The sequence below is a fragment of the Lepidochelys kempii genome, chromosome 7 (assembly GCF_965140265.1).
Source record: "Lepidochelys kempii isolate rLepKem1 chromosome 7, rLepKem1.hap2, whole genome shotgun sequence".
Taxonomy (NCBI): domain Eukaryota; kingdom Metazoa; phylum Chordata; order Testudines; family Cheloniidae; genus Lepidochelys; species Lepidochelys kempii.
The window spans coordinates 13,413,813-13,425,905 of record NC_133262.1 but is presented as its reverse complement, the minus strand read 5'-3'; the positions used below and the strand labels follow the sequence as shown (position 1 = coordinate 13,425,905).

The 12,093-nt window shown below is 40.2% G+C and overlaps 1 protein-coding gene across 1 annotated transcript in view; it reads right to left on the bottom strand.

Moving 5' to 3' along the window:
* Window positions 1-12,093, bottom strand: part of CNTN6 (contactin 6) — a 228,021-nt gene that overhangs the window by 184,783 nt on the left and 31,145 nt on the right. The window lies entirely within an intron of this gene.

Here is a 12,093-nt window from a genome sequence, read left to right as displayed (position 1 = left end):
TATAAAGGGAAGGGTAAGCACCTTTCTGTATACAGTGCTTTAAAATCCCTCCTGCCCAGAGGCAACATCCTATTACCTGTAAAGGGTTAAGAAGCTCAGCTAACCTGGCTGGCACCTGACCCAAAGGACCAATAAGGGGACAAAATACTTTCAAATCTTAGGGTCGGGGAGGGGGGAGAAAGGCTTTTTTTGTGCTCTTTGTTTATGTGGTTGTTCTCTCTTGGGACTGAGAGAGGCCAGACAGAAATCCATCTTCTCCAACCCATCCTAATCCAAGTCTCCAATATTGCAACCAGTAGAGGTAAGCCAGGCAAGGCAGATTAGTTTATTTTGTTTTATGTGAATTTTCCCTGTGTTAAGAGGGAGGTTTATTCCTGTTTTCTGTAACTTTAAGATTTTCCCCAGAGGGGGATCATCTGTGTTTTGAATCTGAATACCCTGTAAAGTATTTTCCATCCTGATTTTACAGAGATGATTTTTACCTTTTTTTTTTTTTAATAAAATCCTTCTTTTAAGAACCTGACTGATTTTTCCATTGTTCCAAATCCAGGGGTTTGGGTCTTTGATGATTTTGTAACCAATTGGTTGGGATATTATTCTCAAGCCTCCCCAGGAAAGGGGGTGTGTAGGGCTTGGGGGGATATTTGAGGGGAAGACGTCTCCAAGTGGTGTCTTTCCCTGTTCTTTGTTTAAAACGCTTGGTGGTGGCAGCATACTGTTCAAGGACAAGGCAAAGTTTCTACCTTGGGGAAGTTTTTAACCTAAGCTGGTAAGAATAAGCTTAGGGGGTCTTTCATGCGGGTCCCCACATCTGTACCCTAGAGTTCAGAGTGGGGAAGGAGCCCTGTCATGGCCCATATTCCAAATGCATATGGCCCCGTTGTCCCACTGCAATAAATAAATGTCCCACTGAAATTAGGAGTTTTTCAGCTTGAGAATCCGGTGTATGTTCTTTAATATAAAACATTTTATTTTATAAGAGGGATGGATAAAAGTTAATAAGTCAGATAAGAATTCTGAAAACAAGCGTTGATATTTGTGTGGGTTTCAAATTACAGATTACTAGACTCTCTAATTCTTCACTTTCTCATACTAGCAATAGGATTTCATAGCTCAGTTCTGTGGTCTTCTTTAAATACCTTAAATCAGATGTATTAGTCACCAGAAAACAAAACAACCCCCCCACACACAAACCTTGATAAATGTTGTAGTATTCCACATTATTCCACATGCTAAATACACTCCAGGGAAGGAAATGCCACAAATACCACCTTAATGTTAATTTTACTAGCAAATGGTGATTGCCAGTTTTAATGAGGATCACTGTGGTTTTAATGAGGACCTTCTTGGTTATCCCCCTTCAATTTTTATCAGTATGATTGAAAATGCAACTATAAAAGAAATAATATCTGCTAATAACTAAAGATAGGGGGCTTATCGGAAAAAAATATCTATGCATTTCATATGGGGCTTTGCTGGGGGACTGTGAGCATCTCACCCAAGCTATGAGCAAACTCAGAGTTTCCCCTACACTTGAATGAATCCAGGACCCAGCAGAGAATCCTCATAATGCCCTAGGAGCTGGGGACATAGTGCCAAAAGGAAGTGGCTCTTCCATCTTCACCATGGGCTGGAAGAGATGCATTGGCAGATCTAGGGGAATGAACAGGGTTTATACTAATAGTAGAATTGTAACTTTCACGATTAAGGTTAAAGCAATATAATATCATACACATAAAAATCTTTTTTTTTTTTTTGGAAGGGTTATTCTTGAGAAATAAAACATGTTTCCTCAAGGGTTTAAATAACAATTTGTGCTAATTTCCTCTGACATTTCAGTCATTGTATGATGAATTAAATCAAGAAAAAAAAAAGGATCAGTTTGGCCTTTACTCCCAAATGGCAAATTAGTAATTTATTGTTGGGAATCAGTTCATTAAAAAGTTAAAACTGGAAAGCACTCGATAAAGTGGGTCTATCAAATTAGAAAATCATTCTGCACCTTTTAAGTGCTGAAAATTGTCCACTGACAAACTAGGTTCGACATTTAGGGCCCAATTCTCCTCTCCTTTTTCCCACTTTACAGCCGTGTGGATCTATTTATTTCAGTGGAGTTACTCCTAATTTACACTGATGTAAGCAAGAAGTAAGATTTAAGAGAGTGAGAGATGTTTGGTGCTCGGCACTTTTGAAAATCACACAACTTATTCAGGTGCCTAAATATGGACTTAGGAATCTAACTTTAAAAGCTTGGCCTTAATGGATTGCAGATGCTCTCATAAAAGACAAACAAGTGCCTGAGTCTCTACGGTTTCTGCATTAGGTGTTATTTGCACCTGTACAAAGTGGTTGTAAAATGCTACCAAATCAGAATTCACAGTATATGTACCCTACTAATAGCACCTATCTTCCAACCGATTTCGCCTAAAACGTATCTCAAAAGGTGAAGTTTTAGACAGTTATGAATATGTGAAAAGAAGGGATTTTCAAGGATTTAGAAGTGGGTAAGAATATCTTGCCCAATCTGAAACTATGGTGGTAATTTTGTTTAGGTTTGTCCTAAACCTTAAGGATTAGACCTGGGTTGATATGCAGGTGTGCAGTGGGTGGGGGAGGGAATAAAGGGCATAGCCTGTGTCAGGGCTTAGCAGAATCGCAGTCCCTCTGGACACAGGGAATATAGTGACTGCTCTTTTCCATCTCCCCTGAGGATGTACAGCACACTGAAGAGGGTGGAGAGCCAGGGGTGGAAAGTGAGTTGTACCTCAGCTCCACCTCCAGACGTGTCAGACAGAGGAGTTGGGTGGCCATCCTGGGGAGAGTATCTCTCACACACGCCTTCTGAAGGGGTTTCTTCAACAGCCAATGTAACAGGGAGCTGGAAGCATTGTATCTCTTCAAATGACATTGATGCCCCCACCCTCATCTGAGGTGATGCATCTCCATACTACCCCCAACAACAGGACTGTGTCTGATGCACAGTTGAGCTTTGCTTGACTATTTTTAGCTTTCAGAGACAGGCAGTTCAATATTAATCTATGAGTATATAAATGGCTTGTGGTTTCTGGAAAAAAGAAACCTAGTAGTCAGATTGTTCTGCTGAAGCATGTAATAATACCTACTTAAACTGCATCTAAACCTGGGTCTCTTGTAACCCAGAGGCACATGCCACTGCCAATAGCAAGACTACGTATCCAGTAATCATGGCATTCATATAAGCTGAAGATATTTATTAATTTTCTGATTTGTAACTGCTGTCCCACTTCTAACCTCAAACCCACAAACTATTGCACATGATAGTAAAAAAAATTTTTTTTTAAATCTATTTTCTTTAGGTAGCCCAACTATTTTACTTATTTAAACTCTGCCAGAAACAAGGACCTTACGGGCAAACAAGTACTTAATAATTTTTACAACAGCTTTCCAACAACAGCTTCCATGGGATTATTTACTGTCAAACTAAATCAAGAATAAATGAAAAAACCCTGAAATATTTATAGTCGGAGAAAATCTGGTTCAGACTAGAACCCCGGTCTGGCATTAAATCAGGCAAACTAACATGATAAATCGTGCTGTCATACTCTTTGTTTTCTGGATGTAATGCTATCACTTATTATAATTGTTATGCCATACTTTAAACACACAATCTACTTAGATAAAAAACAAGGCATACTAAATATGATCATGGGGGAGACATTAGATTTTTCCCATAGAAGTACTGGTTGCATGTCTATTTATTAACAGCACGTAATGTATACAAATACGTTTGTTACAAAAGTAGTCAGTACTGGTGTTTTGCTGCTTTCCCATTAGAGCAAACAAATCAATGGAAAAGAATTCACCCATCAGATATTATACTCTAGTTGTCACTTCCTCTCCTTTTGACATTGGAGGGGGGCAAATGAATAATAAGTCATATGTGGGGGTCATATGGTTATGTGCTTGGTATATATAGTTGCATGCTTGAAATGAATATATCTATATAGTCTGATGGACAAAAAGATAGCTGAAGTGGGTATAAAGGAATCACTAAGGGCCCAATTCTTCCAGTCTTAGTCAGATTGTGTTGCATGTTACTGTGTGACTGTTACTTTTGAGTCTTTTTTTTCACAGACAATAATCTGCCCAGCTCTATTGGAAAGGATGGACACAGTGTAATATACTCATGAATTACTTCTGTCTCAGCATCTAGACTATTGATGATTTGGGGCCAAATTCATGCCTGGTGTAAACAAATGTATTAACTCCTGTGACATCGTATCCAGTGTGATGTGGTAGATAAAGGGAAAATTCTTTTATGCCTTAAGCCCAAAGTTTGAAATTTGATTGTTCTTCTCTTAGACAGGAAGAATTTAGAAGCATATGATATATAGATTTATTTCATCACTAGGATGAGCTGACAGATATATAATGAAATAGCATAACAATACTCAGTAGATTTGTGCTTTGGGTTATTTTCTAAAACTTTATTTTGTTACTAACCTTTCTTTTTGAATAACCCGTTTGCTAGTTTTAGGCTTGGTCTACACTGGCACTTTCGCCATTAAAACTTTTGTCGCTGAGGGGTGTGAACCCCCTGACCCCGCATGACAAACGTTTTAGCGATTAAAAGCACCGGTGTGGACAGCGCTTTGTCGGCGGGAGCTGCTCTCCTGTCATTGAAGCTACTGCCCCTCGTTGGGGGTGGTTTTATTTTGTCGCCGGGAGACCTTTCTCCCAGTGACAAAGAGTGACTACGCTGCTTACCTTACAATGGCGCGGCTGCAGTGGCCCAACTGCGCCATTGAAAGGTACACAGTATAGACATAGTCTTAGTCTGGGCCAGAGTCATTTCTGGTGGCGTAACAGATTTTCATGAAAATGTGCAACATTTCTCATGTCTGCTGTGATTGTCTGTTCATTTTCTAAAAGTGAAAGACAGTCACTTCAGGTGGAAAACCGACATTTTACAGAGGAGAACATTGCTGGGCAATGAAAATTACAAGATTTTACTCTTTGTTAAATACAAGCTCATTGACAGTTTTACCGATGACAAAATGCTGTGCCATGATTGCGGAAATAGTAACACTTTGACCAAAGAGGAAAAATAGAGGGTTTAACAGCAGAGGATGTAGGTCAAATTCACTAGTGATGTTAATGATGGGACCAAAATATACACCAGTGAGAGTGTGTTGGCATAATTCACATGGCAAGGAGATGGAAGTGTGGAAGTGTAGCAGGAAGAGAGAAAGAAGGATATGATAGAGTGTGTGTCTAAAACTAGGGGGAGATAAGTTAGGAGTGTGCTTATCTTACTCTTCTTGATAGCTGTGTTGGAGGATTTTATTCTGCAATCCCAACCTTCCCTCCCATCCACTTACACAAATATCTATGTCATGAGATCTAACTATGAATTTGGCCTATAATATCTATTTCTCCCTTTCATGTACTCAGCTACCAAGAAAGAAGCTGAAGTCTGTCCCAGCCAGGCTTATATTTTTGGCTCACCATTATTCCTGATCTCTGTATTGTCTCCTGAGCACCTGATTTATGGCATCTAATGTGAATTTTCTCATGAATACCAATGATATACAGATACATTTTTCTTTTCAAACTCTTCATCCCTCAGACACTCTGCATTCAGACTCCTTCCCAGGTAGTCATAACAGAATGAATAGCAAATGCTTGTAACTATATGGAGCAAAGGCAAGGGAGACCAGTTCTGCTGACTCCGGAAAGATTTACCTCCATTGTTATGGCATTTATTGCTTATTTCCAAATTATTGAACCATATCTTGTTGGGGGGGAAATTACTATTTGCCTAAGGTTTCCCTGATGCTGATGGCTCCTGTTTCCTCTCTTGTTGCAAAAGGAACTGGGTCACCATTTGTTTTACCTTCCAGACTACTACTGAAAAATGTTTCTCTGGAGCTGAAAATACTGTGGCTTGTTTCTAATTCAAATTTAGTACACAAAATCTCTGGGTTTTTTATTTTTTTTAAATACTTTCAGCCTTCAATGAAAATTCCTAACTCCGAACACCTCAGTGGGATACGCATGTACCTGTTGACAGAATATATGCTGTCAGTTTTTTCGACATCCTTTGTTAAGCGACCAAGTTCTACCCCTTTTATATGTGACTGCAGCTTCTCTTGGTTCACTTTTACAACCGACTTCCGGATTTGCATGTGCACATCCAAAGGCAAAATCTGGTTCCCATTCACCGTATGGCTCTATGGTACCCGCGGATAACAAAGATAGTTTCAATACACCCCCTACCTCTAAAATGCTATAAACTTCACTTTAGAAATTCCTTCTGAAGGACTGGCAGGTCTGTTCCTCAGCTGAACCCATCTCTCCATTGTGAAGTTGCATACCCAGCATTTTACCAGGCTGATCTATGGATGCAAGATGCTGTATAAATGCAAAATTACTATTGGATAAAAGAAGAGAAAGCAAATCTTGTTATGACATAATGTTTTTGGCCTTGCTTTTTCCGGGGGCAGTGTAACTTAAAATGGGCTATGTGCAACTCTGCAGTATTTAATGGTCTAGAGCTTGGATTGTGTATGTCTCATAGCCAAACAAGGAAAGCAATATAAATATAAATTAGCTAGTTGTGCTTTACAATGCGGTCTCTAGAGTTTCTAATCACACACTGAAGAATGTGTATATACTTTGCATGCACAGTTATGGTGACTACACACATCATAGTTAAAATATACGTGTAAATTACCAGTGGGCAATCTACATGATCATTTGCACATGTACCTTATTACAAGTGCAAATACAAGCAATAATATTGTGCTCCCAAAATATGCATGAATGCCCACAATTATGAAGAGTTGAAACTCTGTATAAAAGAACTAACGTTAACAGTTTGTAATCATTTGCTGCATTTAACACAATTATAGAGAATAAGAGATATAAACCCTAGCATGTTGCATGGTTCACAAATAGCATAAAAATGTCTTTTAAGAGTAAACTGCTTTACCAATAAGTCATAATGAAAATAGCTGTTATAATACAATCACAACCCTTGGGCTTAACCCAAGCCTTTGGAAAAGCATAGTGAACGTACAGTTATCTCATAAATACCATGCTTTTTGAAGTTGATTTACTAGTACTTTGAATTTTCTTTGGTTGATACACAGTATGCAATGGCTGTAATCATTCTAAAAGGGTTGTCTCCTGGGCACAAAAAGAAAAAAAAAAAAGAAAAGAAATTGCTTCACACACTCAGATTTTAGTATCACTGGAGGTTTTCCCCTATAACATAGAAGATTTAGACATATTAGCTTTCTCTCTCTCTCTCTTTTTTTTTTTTTAAGAATGTACCAACAAAGGTATAATTTAGGTCAATCATCTCAACTCCAGACAACTTTTTGGACTGTAAAGTTACAGTGTTTATGATTTTCACTCTAGTTTGTGCTATGTTTGATAAATAAAGGTTGAGAGTCTCCTTTGTGCTGTTCTGGTGCAAAGTTGTCCCTAAAGTTGGTGTAGTGGCTCCGAGGCCCCTGCTCCTTTATGTCATTGCAGGAACAAGACTGAGAGTTAAGGGAGAGTGGATGGGGCTTCCCTGTACCCACTGATCCCTTATTGGCATTTTTAGGATTGGTGGGTGGCATAATTTATAGCAGCCTTCAGGCTGCTCTAGTTTACACAATGAGATTGGCTTGGTACCTGGACAGCTTTGCAACCCCTCCCTTCTAGAGCTGCACTGTATGCTCACTAGCTTCAGCAAAGGATCAGCTCCCATCCATTTACGTTGCCAACCTTACCCTACGAACATCATTCACATTTAAGGAATTCCTACTTTTAAAAATGAAAGTATTTTATTTATTCAAAGTAATCAATAAGAAAAAGAAACTTATTTATACCAGTGAATGACAGTGTAGTGCTTAGATACCCAGATCATTCAAATCTTCTCAAAGCTGGGCTGTTAAATATCTGTTTTAAACGTTACTGCTTTTAAATTAAATCTCCATTTTTGTTCCCCAAAATTGTGCAAAGCTGCCCATCTAAATCCCATTGAATTCAGTGGAAAGACATTGATTTCAATGGGTTTTGCATGAGGCCTTATACTGTGTGCTTCTTGCTGCGGACTTTGTAGCTACTTATTTATTTTTCAGTACCTACAAAAGACAGTTTATAAGATCTAGCTTTTATATTAACACATAAGGCCTGACCTAAACCCCACTGAAGACAATGGACAGGCCCAAAGTCAAGCAGCTGGTTGGCAGTAGTTTCTATTCTGAACTGTCTCTAACACATAGTAGCTTCATTCCCATTACAGTACCTGCTGCCCAGATGTCGCTCACTGAAGTGTTTGCTTAATGAGAAATGGTCAAATAATATTTGTCAATTAATGTATCTCATTTTCATGGATTTTTTTCGATTAAAATATTCACTAATTATTTCCCCATTAATTACCCAGCTTTACCCTAAGCAGTGGCAAAAGCAATGCTTCCTATTATAACTCCCATAATACCCAGTTAGGAATGGGAGGCTGGGGCTTCCCAGTGCTCCACTGATCTCTGGCTGATTTACCGGCCCTTTTGCGCTGCTACAGGGTTCCAGTTCCATAACCATTATCGTTCTTTATTCCCTACATCCTCTTGAACCTGACAATGGCCGATGCCCATTTACAAGGGGCAGCAGCATTTTAACCCCCCAATACCTCTAAAGGTAACCCCATGAAGAGCAAAGGTCTTGCATAACCCAGGTGTGATTGTGCCCCAGTTCCAAACCCAGCCCCATTTGCATCTCACTGGTCTGCAGACCAGTCCCTAGCTTCAGAAGCAACCGCAACTATTAAGGGTATCAGTGAAACATGTTCCCTAACCAAAATTCAAAACAGGAGTAAATGTGGCAGACCTAGACCATAGGCTGTTAGCCTGTAACTCTTTTTAGAAATGAAATCAAACTGAAGTGAGACAAAGTGCAGTAATTATATGTCTTATGTTGCTTGATAGGAAAACAGAGGCCACACAAATGCTTCCAGAGGCAATATGGATAATGTGTAAAGAAAAAACTGCAGCAGTGATAACAGTGTTTAGTGATGTCTGCCACGCTTCCTTCAACAGAGGAAAGGCTCTCTAATTAGTTTCTATAGGCAACATATACAGTGATTCACCAACAGATTGGCTGCCGTTGACCTCCTGTCTCACTGCATTTTCAAACACACAGATCTTAGAGGCCTCCTGGAAGACGTAAACCTCACATACAATTTTCTGTCTTACTTCTCTTTTTGTTTCCAGTATATAATTTCCAGTATGTATGATCTGAGGCACATATAAGTAAGGGAGACAGAAACTCCTAAGATCCTAAGATCTGACACTGATTAAATCCCAGTTCTGAGATATCACTTAAATAAATTTTCTCTACTTTACAGAGGGTTCTGGAGCATTCACTGACAGGCTCAATTCACTCCTTGGATTGCACTGGTGGAAACCAAGCTAGGGCCCTGGAAGTGTAAAGCCTTCCCATAGTGGGAACATAGCAGGCTATTCCCTCTGCAACCCTCGCTCTTTTGGGGACCAGGAGCACAGCACATAAAATGAATGGGGCTGACCAGAAAGGGAAGGGGACCCGAGTATTTGCAAGACAGACTCTTTCAGGGACCCTCTGCCACCAGGCTGTATGTAGTGCTCTGGAGAGGGTTTAAAGCAGCCCTCTCCTGGAACATGGCAGACATACCCCAACTTGCCCACTTGTTGGTGTCAGTACCGCTTCAAAGAAGATTTTCTGAACCACAGTTCCTTCCCTTCCCTCTTCCCACCTCCTACCTGTGATACCAGGGAGAAGTTCAGATTTTTTACTTCCCTGGTGCCCTGCCAAATCGGCTGGCTGGGATTTGGGGTTGTGGGGTCAGAACCCTGGCCCTGCAAAGTCTCTGTCCAGACCTATTCATGGGGGGAGTAGCAGCACCAAGTAGCCTGGTCCTCAGCATTGTGACCAGAATGCTAATATGGCAAGCAGCTCACAGGACTATGGGTGAGAGGTTGGACCTGTTCTAACCCTAAATAATTTAGCTCTGAAAGGCTGACTTGCAGTGTGATGTGTGTACTGAGGGTGACAATATAGCTGAAATCAAAAGAGAGGTTGTTAGAAAGGGTATGAGTGTGTTTTGTGGCTGTGTGTCTTAGGGGCAGTTGACTACTACTAGGATGTTGCTTCTATGTTGGGTATTCCCATTGCCGTAACCTGTGTTTTGGGGATTTGTTGTAGTGAGAAACCTTTACTCCAAGTTCTCTGCTTTGATTATTATTTTATTTTGAAGTTCTGATAGGCACCAGCAACATGCATGCAGAAGAAGACATGGGCCTATCTCAACAGAAATGCACTGGGAGAAACAGAGAAAGTTACAAGCCTGGAGAAAGTTTGGCTGGTTGGGTTTTTTTTAAATAAAAATATTAATAACAATAATTAATGAAAACTTTGTACTGATGTAGACTAAAGTTTTGGTGCTTCATAAATGAGTGAATTGCGAGGAGAAATTTGAGAGTGAGGGGGCGCGTTCCTGGAGCATTGGGACTGAAAGGGCTATTCATTTGTAGGACGCACCAGAGAAGAAAGAAAAGGAGTACTTGTGGCACCTTAGAGACTAACCAATTTATTTGAGCATAAGCTTTCGTGAGCTACAGCTCACTTCATCGGATGCATACCGTGGAAACTGCAGAAGACATTATATACACAGAGACCATGAAACAATACCTCCTCCCACCCCTCTGATAGTGTGGCCTAATAACATCCGCCACACTATCAGAGGCTCGTTCACCTGCACATCCACCAATGTGATATATGCCATCATGTGCCAGCAATGCCGCTCTGCCATGTACATTGGTCAAACTGGACAGTCTCTACGTAAAAGAATAAATGGACACAAATCAGATGTCAAGAATTATAACATTCATAAACCAGTCGGAGAACACTTCAATCTCTCTGGTCACGCAATTACAGACATGAAGGTCGCTATCTTAAAACAAAAAAACTTCAAATCCAGACTCCAGCGAGAAACTGCTGAATTGGAATTCATTTGCAAATTGGATACTATTAATTTAGGCTTAAATAGAGACTGGGAGTGGCTAAGTCATTATGCAAGGTAGCCTATTTCCCCTTGTTTTTTCCTACCCCCCCCCCCCAGACGTTCTGGTTAAACTTGGATTTGTGCTGGAAATGGCCCACCTTGATTATCATGCACATTGTAGGGAGAGTAGTCACTTTGGATGGGCTATTACCAGCAGGAGAGTGAGTTGGGGGGGTGGGGGGGGCGGAGGGTGAGAAAACCTGGATTTGTGCTGGAAATGGCCCACCTTGATTTTCATACACATTGTAAGGAGAGTGGTCACTTTGGATAAGCTATTACCAGCAGGAGAGTGAGTTTGTGTGTGTGGTTTTTGGAAAAAAAAAAAGGGGGTGTGTGAGAAAACCTGGATTTGTGCTGGAAATGGCCCACCTTGATTATCATACACATTGTAAGGAGAGTGATCACTTTAGATAAGCTATTACCAGCAGGAGAGTGGGGTGGGAGGAGGTATTGTGTCATGGTCTCTGTGTATATAATGTCTTCTGCAGTTTCCACAGTATGCATCTGATGCAGTGAGCTGTAGCTCACGAAAGCTCATGCTCAAATAAATTGGTTAGTCTCTAAGGTGCCACAAGTCCTCCTTTTCTTTTTGCGAATACAGACTAACACGGCTGTTACTCTGAAACCATAGAAGAAGGCATACAGATGAGAGCGAGAGAAGGAGGTAAAAGGAGTGTACTTAGTGGTAGATGACATGGGAGTACAGTATAGAATAACAAACCTATCTAGTCCTACTTATAACTGGGTTATTAGACTTTGCCATCACCCCCATATTAACAATAGGAGCAATGTCCTCCAACAGAAAGAATGACAGGAACCAGACTCATGCTATTTATTATTTTATTGTTAAGTATTTAAATAATGCAGTAAATACCCAAGGTATATTACTTATTGAAAATCTCTGAAAGTCCAACTTCTTGCTCAGAACCTTTGAATCAGAATCGTAGCAATATGCCAATGGCAATAACTAATGGCAACCTCACAAGACCTAACTTTGCATAAACACTTGATCTGATGGTGAG